The sequence below is a fragment of the Daphnia pulicaria genome, chromosome 2, assembly GCF_021234035.1.
Source record: "Daphnia pulicaria isolate SC F1-1A chromosome 2, SC_F0-13Bv2, whole genome shotgun sequence".
Classification (NCBI taxonomy): domain Eukaryota; kingdom Metazoa; phylum Arthropoda; class Branchiopoda; order Diplostraca; family Daphniidae; genus Daphnia; species Daphnia pulicaria.
Window position 1 is genome coordinate 7,378,999 of NC_060914.1, and position 14,344 is coordinate 7,393,342.

At 37.6% G+C, this 14,344-nt stretch overlaps 1 long non-coding RNA gene across 1 annotated transcript; it reads left to right on the forward strand.

Annotated features, from left to right (window-relative positions):
- Positions 1 to 1,820: 1,820 nt before the first annotated feature.
- On the forward strand, positions 1,821 to 5,277 carry LOC124325922. The gene is made up of 4 exons (XR_006915451.1): positions 1,821 to 1,903; positions 4,238 to 4,389; positions 4,539 to 4,806; positions 4,870 to 5,277. It is a non-coding gene; the product is annotated as an uncharacterized LOC124325922 (long non-coding RNA).
- The last annotated feature ends 9,067 nt before the right edge of the window (positions 5,278 to 14,344 follow it).

Here is a 14,344-nt window from a genome sequence, read left to right on the forward strand (position 1 = left end):
GGATAGGATTTTCGTAGATTAATTGCCGTACTTTTGAGTAACTTATCATGTGTAGTCAATCTTGATTCTTGACTAAGTTTACGTTATTTAACACTGTTGAAATTAACGAAAACTCATTTCTGCTCAATCGAGCAGTTGAGCGTAAATAAAGATGAAAAATCTTTTCTTTTTCGGTTCTGTGGTAGTTGGTTGGTTTGAATTTTCCACTTTCTGGCACATTTTGGTTGATGTGAGAGGTGTGGTTGTTTTAAATGGATGGTAATTAAATTGCTAAATATGGGATATGATGGCTGGATATCAGTTGGTTCTATCAGACTTGGAAATTAGCATCTAGTGTTTTTCGCATGGACTGATGGTCGTTTGGTACGTGTGGATCAAATAAGGAGGTATCGTTCTTTCGTTTTCGGAAATACAACAAGTTGGTGGAACGTTCAGTTCTATAGAGAGAACTTTCATTTCCATAAAAGCTTAAGCTTACTCGTAACACCTTTTGATTTGATATAATTTCAGCTCTATCGTATATCTATTGGCATTATTCCAAAATTGAAATTCTGGAGAATTTTCCGACTTCCTTTATTAGTTCACTACAATTGACTAGTTTGTTGCGAATCTTTATATGGCACACGCGATGTTGCAGTAGCGCAAGGTACTGAATAATCGAGAAAGTAAAACACAAGATAATAAGGGAAAATGTCTCTTTTGTTCAATATAGACGTATTTTCTTAAACAATGAGTCAAACTTTTTTAGTTTCTTCTCCGCAATTTTTGTTTTTATTAAATAAAACGAACTGTTACACTGTTAGGCTTTGTGCGTGGAGTGCCAAATACTAATAAAAGTCGTAATCGGTCGTAATTAGTTATTCAAAATAATGTTTTGGGATGTCTTTTTCTCGGACTTATCACACACAGAACACAGGACTTATACGGGAACCACATCAGAAGAAAATAAAACCATCGCATATGTAGTGGGAAAATCCAAAAGTCCTCGCCCTACATCCATTTCGGTTAATCTGATGAGGAACTAGTCTCTCTGAGTAGACAGGACTGAATGTGTTTTGGATCCTTTCTTTTTTTCCGTTCAATTTTGAACATTGCAAACTTAGTGCACCGGGCTTGACTGAAGACTGGTCGTTTTTTGTGTGTTATTCCATACACGGTCCACTTGAGCTTAACTGGACGAAATATTACCTACTCATTGGTTTGTTAACACTGACATATAGTCAGATTCAGCTCTGTTTCAAAGTTGATTTGTCCTTATGCTTTTATTTTCTGAGCCAGTTGCTTTTCTTATCTATTGAAAGTGACTAGCATAACAGGCCTACAGTACATGTCTTGCTACCGTGACATTAGGTTGTTTTCACATAATCTGACGGTAAGCTGTAATTTATATAAAGACAAGTTTTATTGTTCTATTGACAAGATTTCCGGGTCTCATGAAATAACTAAATAAGTCAATTTGATTCCACGAGGTTGTTTTTCAATTTTCGCTTTTTTAATCGAATTTGAAACTGGGTTGTTTTTTCTATGGTAAAATTAGACCAAAGTCGAAAATAAGGCCGTCTTATCACTGTTTCTTTGTCATAAACTCGTGAATACCTATTCGATTTTATTTGTTTGAGTCTTATCGCTGACTTAACGAAACCAAAACCACTATATATTGGTTGAGATTATGATCCTTATGTTTTTGTTAAAAGCACAGCCCTTCACATTTCTGACACATGTTGATTGAATCTCTGTTTTGTTTCTCCTTCAGATGCGTATGGGGCAGGGAGGTCACGAACTACCTCCTTGACTTCGGATGAACCACTGTGGGACCACTGTGGGGACTGACAGTGACAAAGGATGGGCAAGCCTCTCCCAACAAGAGTGCATACCAACGGCTACCGTTACCGCTAGAATCAAGGTTAATGCGCAACCTTGACGACGACTTCAATTAACTGAATTTTATTGTGCTCAACTTTCAGTTATTAGTTGATATTAACCTCGCCCTTTTTTCTATTTTAGTGCAAGTTAAACTGAGATCGTAGACACTGAGGGGATTGTAGGCAAAAGTTAAGAACTCGTTTACAAATGGGCGGAGGTGGTGACTTGTGTAAATGTAGATAAGTTATTAATTGATTATATTAGACAAGCAAACAGGTGGAATTGTAATCACGTTAACGTTCCTTCCCATGTCTGCTGGTGTTTTTACACCCGATTTCGTAGCTTTTGGTGAGATATTGAGGGATCGCAAAATGGGTCGTCTTTAAAAATCAAATTCGGTTCTAGCTTTGATCAGTAAAAACTTAATGAGTGATGTCTTCCACCTTTTGATTGCCTGTCGCCTCATCGGCAGAGGTCTTCTGGGAGCTAGTCTCGTAATTCACTGACAAATTTTTTGTTTACAAAGTTATTCTCATTGGAAAGTCAAATTAAATCTTTCAGAGTAGAAAGACTAACGTTGATCAAGTAATTTTTCACTTATAAATTAAAGTGTAAAGGTTACAGAAATTTGAATCCATTTCTTGTTAACTGTATTTGTATTAATTTTTATCTGCCCAAAAGTCCCTAACAAATTGCTCTCTTGTGAATGTGTTCTGTAGGATTTTTTATAAATTTGTTTTTCTTTCAGTCATTAAATCTTGATACGAGAGACACCAGACGCGCATGGAACATTAAACTGTTGACACTAGACAGTCGTTATTCATTCGTGCAGAATACAGATAGCATTCAAGGTCTGTTTGATTGTCGCTACCAATCGCTTCTGGCACGTTGTTTCTGAGCCACGCAAAGAAGAAAACTGGGAAAGGGGCGTTACAAATCTGATTTTTGAGGAGATGTGTACCGTATTCAAAACTTACATTCGATTTGACCATATTTAATTACCCCCTCTTTAAAAAAATCTTGCTTGTTTCGTATTCGGTTTGCAAAAGGGCCTAAAATAAAGAAAACAACTGTTCGCTCACGGCCTCCATAAAAAGCTGGTGTGCACCACTTACGGTTTAAAAAATTATGTATGTTATAATGTGCACGACTGCACATTCTTCTGTATTGGAAAGACTTGGAGTTATTTTTGAACTAATATATTTTTTCTTTTGAAATTTGAATCTTACACCATGTCGAGTTTAATTATTATTTTACCTAGTACTTTAAATTAGTAAATAGAAATTTGAAACGGTTGCTTGGCCGAGCGGTCTAAGGAGTAGGTTTAAGGCACCAGTCTCTTCGGAGGCGCGAGGTCGAATCTCACCGTTACCAATATGTTTTTCTTTCTCTTAGTCATGTCTTAAGTACGTTTTTGTAATTTTGGAGGTATGGTACCTAAAATTGTTACGATACCATGAATCACAGAAAATATTTCTGTTTTGATTGAGTGGGCAATAGCTTAGATTGAGCCGAATCTTTAATCCATATACAATAAAAGAACAAGCTTTTGGGGGAGGAGCCTGTGTCTGTCACGAACATTATGGGGGAGGAGCCTGTGTCTGTCACGAACGTTTGGGGGAGGAGCTTATTCATGTCACAATGCGAACACGCTGTGATTGGTCAGTCGCAAATCACCACCAGATGTCTGTAACATCGCTGTGATAACGCAGTCTTTGATGACCCAACCATGACGCACCGCATCACCACCAGATGTCTATAGCATCACCGTGATGACGCAATCTTAAAGTAAGGTAGGGAATCTACTGACTGGGCAGACTTCCCACGATAAAATCTATTATGGGCAGATCGTGGTATTAGGCTACAGAGAAGCGAATAGAAAAAATGTCCGACTTTACGCTAGACCAAAGTTCCCCGGATTTGACCGGGCCTCAAGTTACTCGTATTCCTTTTAAAACAAATTCCAGACTGTTTAGCAAACCAACTAATGTTTTATTTCTGTTTCTATTTAAAAAGTGAGATACTGTATCTTTTCCCTACAACAATATTCCCATATCCCCAATTTTAACATGCTCTTTCAATTCGGAAAAACAATGTCGCTATTTCGCAGTATTAGCTTAGCGATGTGTCTTGAAAATCTTGAAATGTAAGATTTTGGTCTTTCGCATCCCCTGAGAAAGTTATCCTTAAGGTTTCTGATACCATTTAAGTAACACTAGATACAGAATAGAATAATGGTAAAACAATTTTCTGACCAATTAGCCACTCCATTTGCGGAGACCTCCCATTAACTTTTTCGCTTTAACGCTAGATGTCACTTCACAGGTTCTAAAGGAAAATTTTTCTTATCCTCCTCCTTTCTTTATTGTTCAAGATGGCAGCTAGTGCAACATGGTCTCCACGGTGGAACCCGACCCTTTGGTGGGAGTGCGTGCCAGCTTTTCTTCCTATCTCTAGCGTTGTAACGCCGAACCATCGGTGCCACCAACCCTATGGTGCTGCCCAGCGGCAATAGGAGTGAAACAGGTTTGTTGTTAAAAATTTGACAGCTTAACTTGTAGTCAACGATTTGATTCTCACAGAGCTAAAGTTATTAATTATTGTCGTGGAAGGAATTTAAATTTCTACTCTTAATCTTGTTTAATTTCAAGTCCTACAACTATTTCTTTGTTTAGGAAACACTGATAAAGTTAATTTCGTCAGCACACCCAGTGACCCAGAAGGAAGAGATTGTTTTAACCATTGTTTGGATATCAAAACAACAATCTACCTCCAGTAGACTAAAGCCTGACTACTAGAGGAAGTTGATAACAAGAATCATGGAATGGGCTGCACAGAAATTTGTCTTCTAGAATTCTGCACCAAGTTCATTCGGAATCAGATAACACCCTGCTCAAAGAGTATGTTAAAAAGAAGAACTTATCCAGTCTGTCATCTGTGTTGGTAATTTAGTAACTAATTTATCTGTGGCAATACTTAATTCTGTAACCTGATTCCTCCCCTCAGGCTGAAAAGAATGAATGTAGGTTGTTCAATCTGCAATGTGACAAGTCATTGAAGATTGTTCGAATCCAGATAGTGACCGAGTCAGAACTGGTTTATATCCTTAATACATTCACATTGCAAAAGATATTGAAATTGCGCTTCATTTGGAGTTATCACTGCAAAGTCTTCTACTATTTTTATTCCACGCTCGGCGCAGTCGTTAAATACTTCGAGATTTAAACAAAAGTCTCTAAGTGTCCGATAGTCCGTCATCTGATTCCAATATTTGCTTGGGAGTTGCATCCAGTCTTGACTTTGGTTAAGCCCAATTAATGAAAATAAAAGCCAAGAGCGGCGACCAATGAGATCGAGCAGCATAGGGGGAGTATTTGTTTCAATTTTCGGAAATGTAGGCTTCCCAATTTCAAAATGAGATGGACGTGGAGTACTAAACAATTTTCTAGCAATTAATTCCCGAGTAAAAGTTCCAAGTTGTTCATTGAATAAAGAGAGAACAACCAACTCTTCAGTGAAATACCAACAATGACGGGTAACGGATAGTATCACAGCGTTTGCAATGGTTTCAATTTGTTCACGAAACAACATCATTTTACCAATAAGTTGTAGATCATCAGTCGGAGCAAATACGGCAATTCGAGATCGCAGAAAAAGTCGCGCATAAAAAAGACTTATGAAAACCGCCATCTGATTAATTTCTCATCTCTCTTCTACTGTTAAATCAATTCTCTCCGACATGAGTTCCATTTTCAACAGATAAATTGCCTTACTCATGAATCGAGCATGATGGATCGCACTTGGTTTTCGTAGATAAAAATTGCAATGTGGAAAAGATCCTCCGATGTAAATCAGAGTAAGTTCTATCAGCTCTCTGTAATCCCCTCTGGGAAATGTATCTTTAAATGTGCAATCCTGGGCCCATTTTCTAACTGTATGAGATTAGTGCCAGAGATCACAATTCTTGTCTGTAGGCCATTCGAAGAGTCAAGTTGTTTGTGTCACGATCCATATTGCCCCAGTTAGCTTGAATTTTCTTTAACAACATTTCCTCTGGGCAAGTTCTTTCTCCTCTTAATGACTGCCAAGCGTGTTGCAAGCGCACCATAGTAGAGGCCTTTAAAGTTCGATCTCCATTAAAGAACAGCAACCCAGTCTAATACCGGAATTACTTTATGTCGTATCGAAGCCCATTCCAACCACCATTTCTTTAACTTTCCATTCGTCAAGCATTTCAAGTGTGGCGATCATTTGTGTCTGACCCGTAGAGTTCTCAACTGGAGGAGTGCCTAGCATTTTAGGGCTGCAATTCATGCAAACTATTAGAATGTTTCTCATCATTTTATGGACTTAGAGATATCGCCTACCCTGTTTGGCATCCGCTTACGATTACTGCTATTCTCTCTTGTTTCTGGCCATCATTCAAACTAAACAGCTTCGTGTCCCAGTGAACAATAAGATTTTTTGGATTGTTCTTTAACCAATCTGAAATAAATATTTTGTTGAATAAATAAAGATAAATGATAAATGATATAGTCATACCGTTTTTAATGGTTGCTGAAAGTTCAATTCGAGTTGCTTATCTTTTCCTCCAAATAGATGAATTTGATAAGGAGAAATCAGATAGTTTGCCGCCTGCTCTACCAACAAAGTCCGCAGAAATCAAAATATGGCTTCGAACAGAAAGACCAATTCTGTCAGCGCACTGTGCAGATCCTGTGATAAGTTCGGATGGTGATATTCTTAGAGTTACTACTTCTGGTGTTTTACGTCTATTTGGCAGAATAAAAGCATCATCTTCACTTGCCGATATGTTCATTTCATCATCGGTGCTGTCTTCCAATTCCACTATAATCTCTCCATCACTCAATTGTTTATGAGATCTTTGGGCTTGTTCGTTTAATAGTTGCGTTTGATATTCTCTATTTTTCTCTCGAATAATAGCAGCCGCATCTGGTAAAACGATACCTCCTAGATGAAGCTTTCGACTCTTTCGTTGGTCACGCAACTCCCAGTCCTCTTTCCATGATGGTAGCCGAAATAAAAGCATTTGTTTATACTCATTGACAACTGATAAATCACAAAGACTATCAAGTTTTTTCTTAAATGACTGAATTTTTGCTTCTATCACTTTTGTAGGATTTTTAACATCAGACTTATTTAGTCTTTTCATGGATTCCTATTGTTTATGAAAGTCAACAAGCAGATCCAACACTTTCCTCTTTTCTTTGATAGGAATGCAAGTCTTTGACCACGTGTTTTCAAGTTCACTATGCACTATTTTAAACAGGTTTCTCACTGATTCACTTTGATTTTCATTACGCAAGTACAAGTAACGAGAAATAACACACTGATACGTTGGAAATTGAGTACTTTCTGACAAACATTTTTCTTTGGTGGGTCCAACCAACCAGTCAATTTTTCCGCGACTCATTTTTAGACACAATAGCAATTGAAAACTGAAAGTGAAGTGACCAACTGACAGATCTCTTAATGATTCCGGCGTTTCATGATTATCTTAAACAATTACTAATTATTTACGCGCTAGATCGAATATCTCACGTAGTGGTAAATCATTTTTATGAATCAGCGACCCCTACATTATCTTTAAAATTTTTGGACCAAATATAGGTTTTGGTATAGGGATTGACATATCCCAGCCCCATGACCTAAAAAATAATTCTTGATGTCAATAAAAAATTAAAAAATTAAAAAATATAGCTTTTGGGGGTTTTATTAAAACAGCAACCCCTAAAAATAAAAATAAAATAGGATTTTTGTTTTAACATTTTCGAACATTTCTACAATAATCCCACATTCATTATCAAAAATAATGCGGGAATGGGACACCTTAGTGGCACACAGCACAACCTGCCAGAACGGGTTAGCTCCGAATGCAATCACGACCTTGTGGCAGACCCTTCTTTCACGCCCAGACGACTGCTGCTATACGTAGTGTTTAGTGATGGATACAATCAGCCGCGGTAAAAAGATATGAGAAGCCACACAAAGAGACCAAAATCTCGAAAGAATAAAAAAAGAGAAAACGTTTGGCGAATAAAAAAAAATCAAAAGAAAAAAAGAATCTCTTGGACATTTTCGATTCAATATTCCGAGGAGGTTAATGTATGTTTAGGCCTGCCGTATTGTGTTTTGTAATGGGAAAGAAAAAAGAAAAATTACGGGCGGAACGACGAATCTCTCTCAAAATGGAGTGAGTGCTGAGTCATTAAGACGTAAGAATTTTAGGTAAATTATTAGGAAGTTTTCTATTATAGTCCTGCTGTGCTATATATATAAGACTCTCTCTGTTCCGTCTATATGACGAGAATAAGAAAAAAAGGTTGATATCGTTGGCCGTCGTCGTCGATCGGGACAAATTGGTCAACGCCAACTCCAGCTGCAATAGCGTGAAGCACCCGATTTATTCGTTGCGGATGGACAAGTGGTTGGCCGCGGGACAACCAGAGAGAGTCACGTCTCTCTTCAACAGCACGGGGAAACTACACACAAGTAGGCCTATATGTATAGTATAAATAAGTAATATACTTAAAAGATATCGTCAAAAAGGAAGATGAAGAATAACGAGTATTGGTCGATTGCTCCGACGAGAGACACTTCATTCTTAGAACTAGAGGCGATTTGGCGTTTGTTTCCGATATCATCAGAGCGCATACACATAAGCGGGGAACAACCCATGCGGAGACAGGGGAAAAACCATAACGTCTGTTAGTCAAGGGTTTCCCGTGACATTCGCTACGCTATGACGAAAGAGGAGCAGAAAAAAAGCGGGGAGAATAGGGAAGAAATTTGAATCGCCAAAAATTAAGCTGCCAATAACACTAACCAAATAATCAAAAAATGATCGGTCAAACAAAATAAATGCATAATTTTATTTAAAAAACAGTTTACTGCATTTTCTGTTCACATTTACTTCGTTAAAAACTCACATATCCTCCCCAAATATCTCTATTTTAAATTTTGCGCTTAGGTTGCAACGTTGCCATTTTCAAAATTGACTGAAATTTCGTGAAATTTGTTACACACCGACGTCTGATGGCCCCAAGGCCCCAGATTATGACGTCTGTCTGCCGGATATTAAATAAAGTTGAAATCCCAATATTTTTTAAGATATAGTTAAGATTTTCTAAACAAAGTGGATTTTTTTACTGTTCCCGCCGACTTTGGGATCGCGTCACGCTTGAACGCCCCGGCCGCCAGTCGACAGACGTGGCTTTTCGTGTGTGTCATACCCCCCCCCCTAACCATATTTTAACCTCAAACCTTTTGCTAAATCATTGTCATTTTTTTGTCGCCCAGCTCCCAGACTATAGAGGAAATAGAATAAATTTGAGATGATATGGTTTAATAAATTTTTCACTTGTTTTTATTTGCATTTAACCGGAGAAATTTGTATATTTAAAGATTTGTTATGTAGAAATATTAATATTGAGCTTTTTTTTGGTAAATACATTTTTACTTAAAAGAGAAATGATAACACTCCGTGTAATGGTTAGCGGTTCGAATGAACCTAAGATAGGCTTTGGCTTGAAAGACGCTCCTGGTCTATACCAGTGTTCTCAAATATCCGCAAACTTGCATGACAAAGGATTGTTTTTACTTCCGTTTACTAATTTTTAATTACAAAGAGAATATTTATATAAAATATTGACTTAATTTAATTATCATTATATAAAATAACCAGCAACCCTTGCAGCTATGTTAATGGTTCAAATCTTTGCAAAAGAAAATTTTTTCACGTTAAGTTTGAATGTTCTGTATTTTTATTTTATTTTTGGATATTTATTTTTATTCTTGTTGATATTTGGTCATTTTGTGTATTTGATTGAAGAACCTGAAACCTAGAGGAAATAGAACACATTTGAGATGATATGGTTAAATTAATTTTTCACTTGTTTTTATTTGCATTTTACCAGAGTCCTGTTGAGTGCTTTTACAGAGTCCTGCCATGACCATGCGTGAAAACTTGGTCATCTTGCAAATTTATCACCGGAGGCTATGCTTGAAAACACTCTATCCTGCAAATATATCGCAGGAGGCCATTGCGCTCTTGCAAAAAGGTTGCTCAACCAAAGTAGTTGCCGGTGTAGTGGCTATGGCTTCAGATTCGTGAAGCGCAGAGGTTCAAGTCAACCCCCATCAACATCATCTATCGTGAACATTGGCGTGTATGGCTTAGGTATGTGTAGTCAACGTTCGGTACTGACGAAATATCGTGATAAAAATTTTCACGAAAAAACACGTTACATTTTACGACGCTTATCGCATCGGTAGGGGCTATAGTAGGATTGATCCTTCTTGGAACGCTGTTGTGGATCGCTGTCACATCAACATACCGCAGGTGGCCATGCGTGAACATCTATGCACTACAAATTTACCGCCGGAGGCAATGTGTGAATATCCTCTACACTGCAAAATTACCGCCGGAGGCAATTGCACTTTTGCAAAGTTCGCATAAACAATGAGACTGTTGGTATAGTCACAATTCCTCGAGAAACAATAACAGGAGATTAAAGAATAAAATGAGACCAACAGCCATTAAGTAACGGGTAGGATGAGAATGACTGGCAGGGTGTTAACGGGCAACAAAATATTAAATTACTGTAAGTCAAAAAAAAAATTTGCAGAAACACACAATGATGCCACGACGACCAATCTATCAACAAAAAACCCAAATAACTGCCTCTAACTTTGCCGATGCAAGCGGCCGCGGAGCGGATGCAGCGAGGATACCTCCAGCGTGACTCGAGTCAACGGGAGTGGGGCTCATGAGCGGAGCCCTCGCTGCATAGGTTGCCAAGCTAGATTGTATATTTTCCCCCCAAGCACTGTAGGCTCAAGGCAGGTGAATAACACGGGGGCAACTTCGGGTGCGGGCCCCCGCAGGGGTCCCGTGACTGAAGTTGCAAATGACGAACGAAATAAGAATATGCCGATACAAGCAGCTATAACGCGAAACTCACAAAGCAGATGCAACGTTGTCAACTGAAATTTCTTTTTCACGTATGACACTGACTGCTCAAAGAAGGTCTTTAGCCAAAAGTCCCACTTAGAACTAGGCCAACTAAGGACCGGCCTCGGAAGGGCTAAAATTTACTAGGTTGGGTCGTATCGTATTTGTATACGTTGCAGCATAGGCAACGTTGCCAAGCTAGATTATATTTGTTTAACCCAGACATTGTTTGATTAAGGTAGGTAATTGACAAGAGTGCATTTTTTTAAATTGACATTGAAAACTGAAGTTAATACTGCCGGTACTAAGTGTAACCTCTCAAGCAGAAACAACGTTACAAAGAAATTTTTCCATGTTCAAGACTGATTGCTCAAGGAAGGCATTTAGCAAAAAGTCCGACTTAACAATAGGCCCTGAATTATTCGTCATTTAAGACAGTTTTCAACTGGCTTACGACTATCCATTCGGCAAGCTGAAAAGTTTGCTTTGCTATCTTAACATAAAATTAGGAGTCATGAATTCCACAAGATTAACTAACCGAAGTATATTTCTAGCGCGACCTGTTTAAGGCCCATAGCCCACAAAAATTGTGTTGTACTGTTTATTTTTCCCTCACTGTTAGTTTACTAGAGGGCGTTCAAATTCTTTTTCAGGGTAGCAAACCCCAGACTCTGTTACACCCTGTCCGTTTCTTCCTTAACATGGACTCACTCTCGCATGTTCTAACAGCTTTATATCCGCCATAATGGCGTTGTTTAATAGGAATGCGCGCGTGCTTGGGGTTTAGTGTTAGGGTAAGGGTTGTTGGTAATATCGGGTGAAAGAATGTCACGGTTCTTTTCCCAGAAAATTTATTAAAACCAATAAATATACTGATACCCTATGGGTTTCCATTCAAAGAAAGGCGTAGTTAATCTTCTCTTATTAAATTATGCGTTATCTATTGATATGTTATGGCTTATGGGGTTGGTTCCATGCTGTGGCTGTCGAATGAAACTGAAAGAATTGAATTGTGCATCTTTCGGCACAAAGAAAAAGATTATAGCTTGATTTTTAGTATTTTTTGTAAATTTTTTAAAACGCCGTATTTAACACGGCGTATATGGGGGAAAACGGGGTGTACCTAATAAAGTGAACGATACCGTAGCGCCGTGGGGGTTAATCCTACGACAACTTCATGTGTATAAAAAATGTAGATCATCATTAGATCTACTCAGGTAAAAAAGGAAAAAAATCTAGCCTAAGCGGTTCAAGAGTTATTGCATTTTTTAAAAACACGTAGTGCCATAAGAATGCACTGAAAAAAGGGGGGTGTACCTAATAGTTTGGTGGGTACTGTATCAAACGTCATAGGGCCTAGGGGAGACTGGAGTATCCCGGGACTGCGGGTCAAGAGGGAAAGCGAGGGGAAAAATAGAAAATATGAATTAATTTAAAAGATTTTTTAATGTGACATGTAAAAACATATTATCTAATCGGGGTTGAAGTTTGGTGTGTTTTTGTCAATAACTGTAGGAGTTATTGACAAAATTTAAAAAAAACGGCTTTTCGATGTAAAAATTTTTCGCCGCCATAAAAGGTATTACGGGAAAAATATAAAAAAATGCATACTATATTTACATGGAAAGAAACTTTGTTCATTTCTTTATCGTTTAAAAAAAATTAAATTTTTGACCCATTAGTTTAGGAAATATGGACATTTCAAAAAAAGAGAGGTTATCGGAAATTTGGGGCGGGAGGCAAACTTTACTGCAGTTGAGATAGGCATGGAGCTCCGCCCTCAAATCAGGCGTTGCTAAGCTATTTTTTTCATAAAATGTAAATCTCAATTTACACTATAAATCATAAATTTTTTTTACAGACATATAGAATCGAAATAGGGAAACACGAATGCAATTTTTTTTTAATTTTTAACAAATTTTAAGGCTTATAAAGCAAACGTAAAGTGTCCTAACTTATCCCTAAAAATAGGCACCTCCCACAAATTTTTGAAAACTTTTGCCGTCTCCTACGGGTAAACGGCTTACTCTAAAATTAAATAAAAAATATGAGGGGTACCTTTACATGTTAAATACATAAAAATGTAAAAAACAAAATAAAATACAGTAGCTACCCGAAGTCTTTGGAAGCCCGAGAGGACCTTATGCAAAAACGCTGTTTTTGCAGTCCTCTTATTAGTACAGTTTTTAACCAAATTCTTTGAAATTTGGTGTGGAGATAGCTAAAGATAGTGGGAACACCTCTGATTTTTATAGATTTTTTTTTACATTTCCTGAAGTATTTTTGGCCGGATTTAAAAGTCTTTGGAAAGCCGAGAGGACCTTATGCAAATGAGGCCACTTTGGCCTTTTTTCCAGTTGAACGGCTAGGGCTAGGGAAACGCGACTTTTTTCAAAAAATTGACCTGCGTTAGTTTTATTTCAGGTCTGATTTTCAATTTTTTTCATTGATATTTCTCAGTTTCATTTGAAGTTAAAAAACGAAAAAGTAGAATTCCCCTATTTTCCGCTCCCATCCCTTTGTTTTCTCTCGCGCCAATGAAAAGTGCAGGTCCTCTCGGCTTTCCAAAGACTTTTACATCCGGCCAAAAGTACTTCAGGAAATCTTTAAAAATAATATTTAAAAAAAATCAGAGGTGTTCCCACTACCTCTAGCTTTCTTCACACCAAATTTCAAAGAATTTGTTTTTTTTTTGTGCTAAAAGATGCAGAATTCTTCACTCTATACAAATATATAGAATGATTTACAATAAAATCAACTTATGGAACCCTTTCCTATACCTCAAAGTTTTCCACTTCAAAATTTGTCGAAATTTGTAATGCCTCTGGTGGCGACAGTGCAAGTTTGTAGTAAAAAGTACAAATTTTGAAGTGGAAATGGTTTCAGGGTAAAAGTAAGCCGATTTGGAAACTTTAAAAAGCGCCTCTATTGGGTGTGTCAGCTACTACGCTCAGCTACTTTTGAGAGCCTAGATGGCTCTTTTTAACGTTTCCACTTCACAAATTCTGACAGGCTCCGCCCTAAAATTTGTGAAAATCGGCTTACTATTACCCTGAAACCGGAATAGGGAAGCCAACACAGCCGTGAAGCGACCAGGAGTCATCAGAGTGTTCAGACCAGCTCTGGTCTGAAAAAATAAACACAAAGGAGTCGCAATCCTGAATACATACAGGACTTCCAAGGCTACAAAACCTTAAAAAAATTACAAAAGGCATCTGAACGGCAAGTTTCGCCATCTAATGGGGGTTCTAGACCTCCAGTTTAGAAAACAGAAAAGATCATTTATTTTGTATGTTTATGTATTTCATTTGGTAAAATTATCATAATAAATGAAAGATTCTTTTTTTTCCTACAAGGAAAAAATCATATTTATCCGAAAATAATTGAAATCAAATTTTGTTTTGTAAATAACCGGTAGGTAACGCTAGTAATGTCGCTGCTATGTAACCAACAAATCGACCACGCCCTATCTTACTATGTAAGGCCTGCTGTGTACGAGTTCGCTGA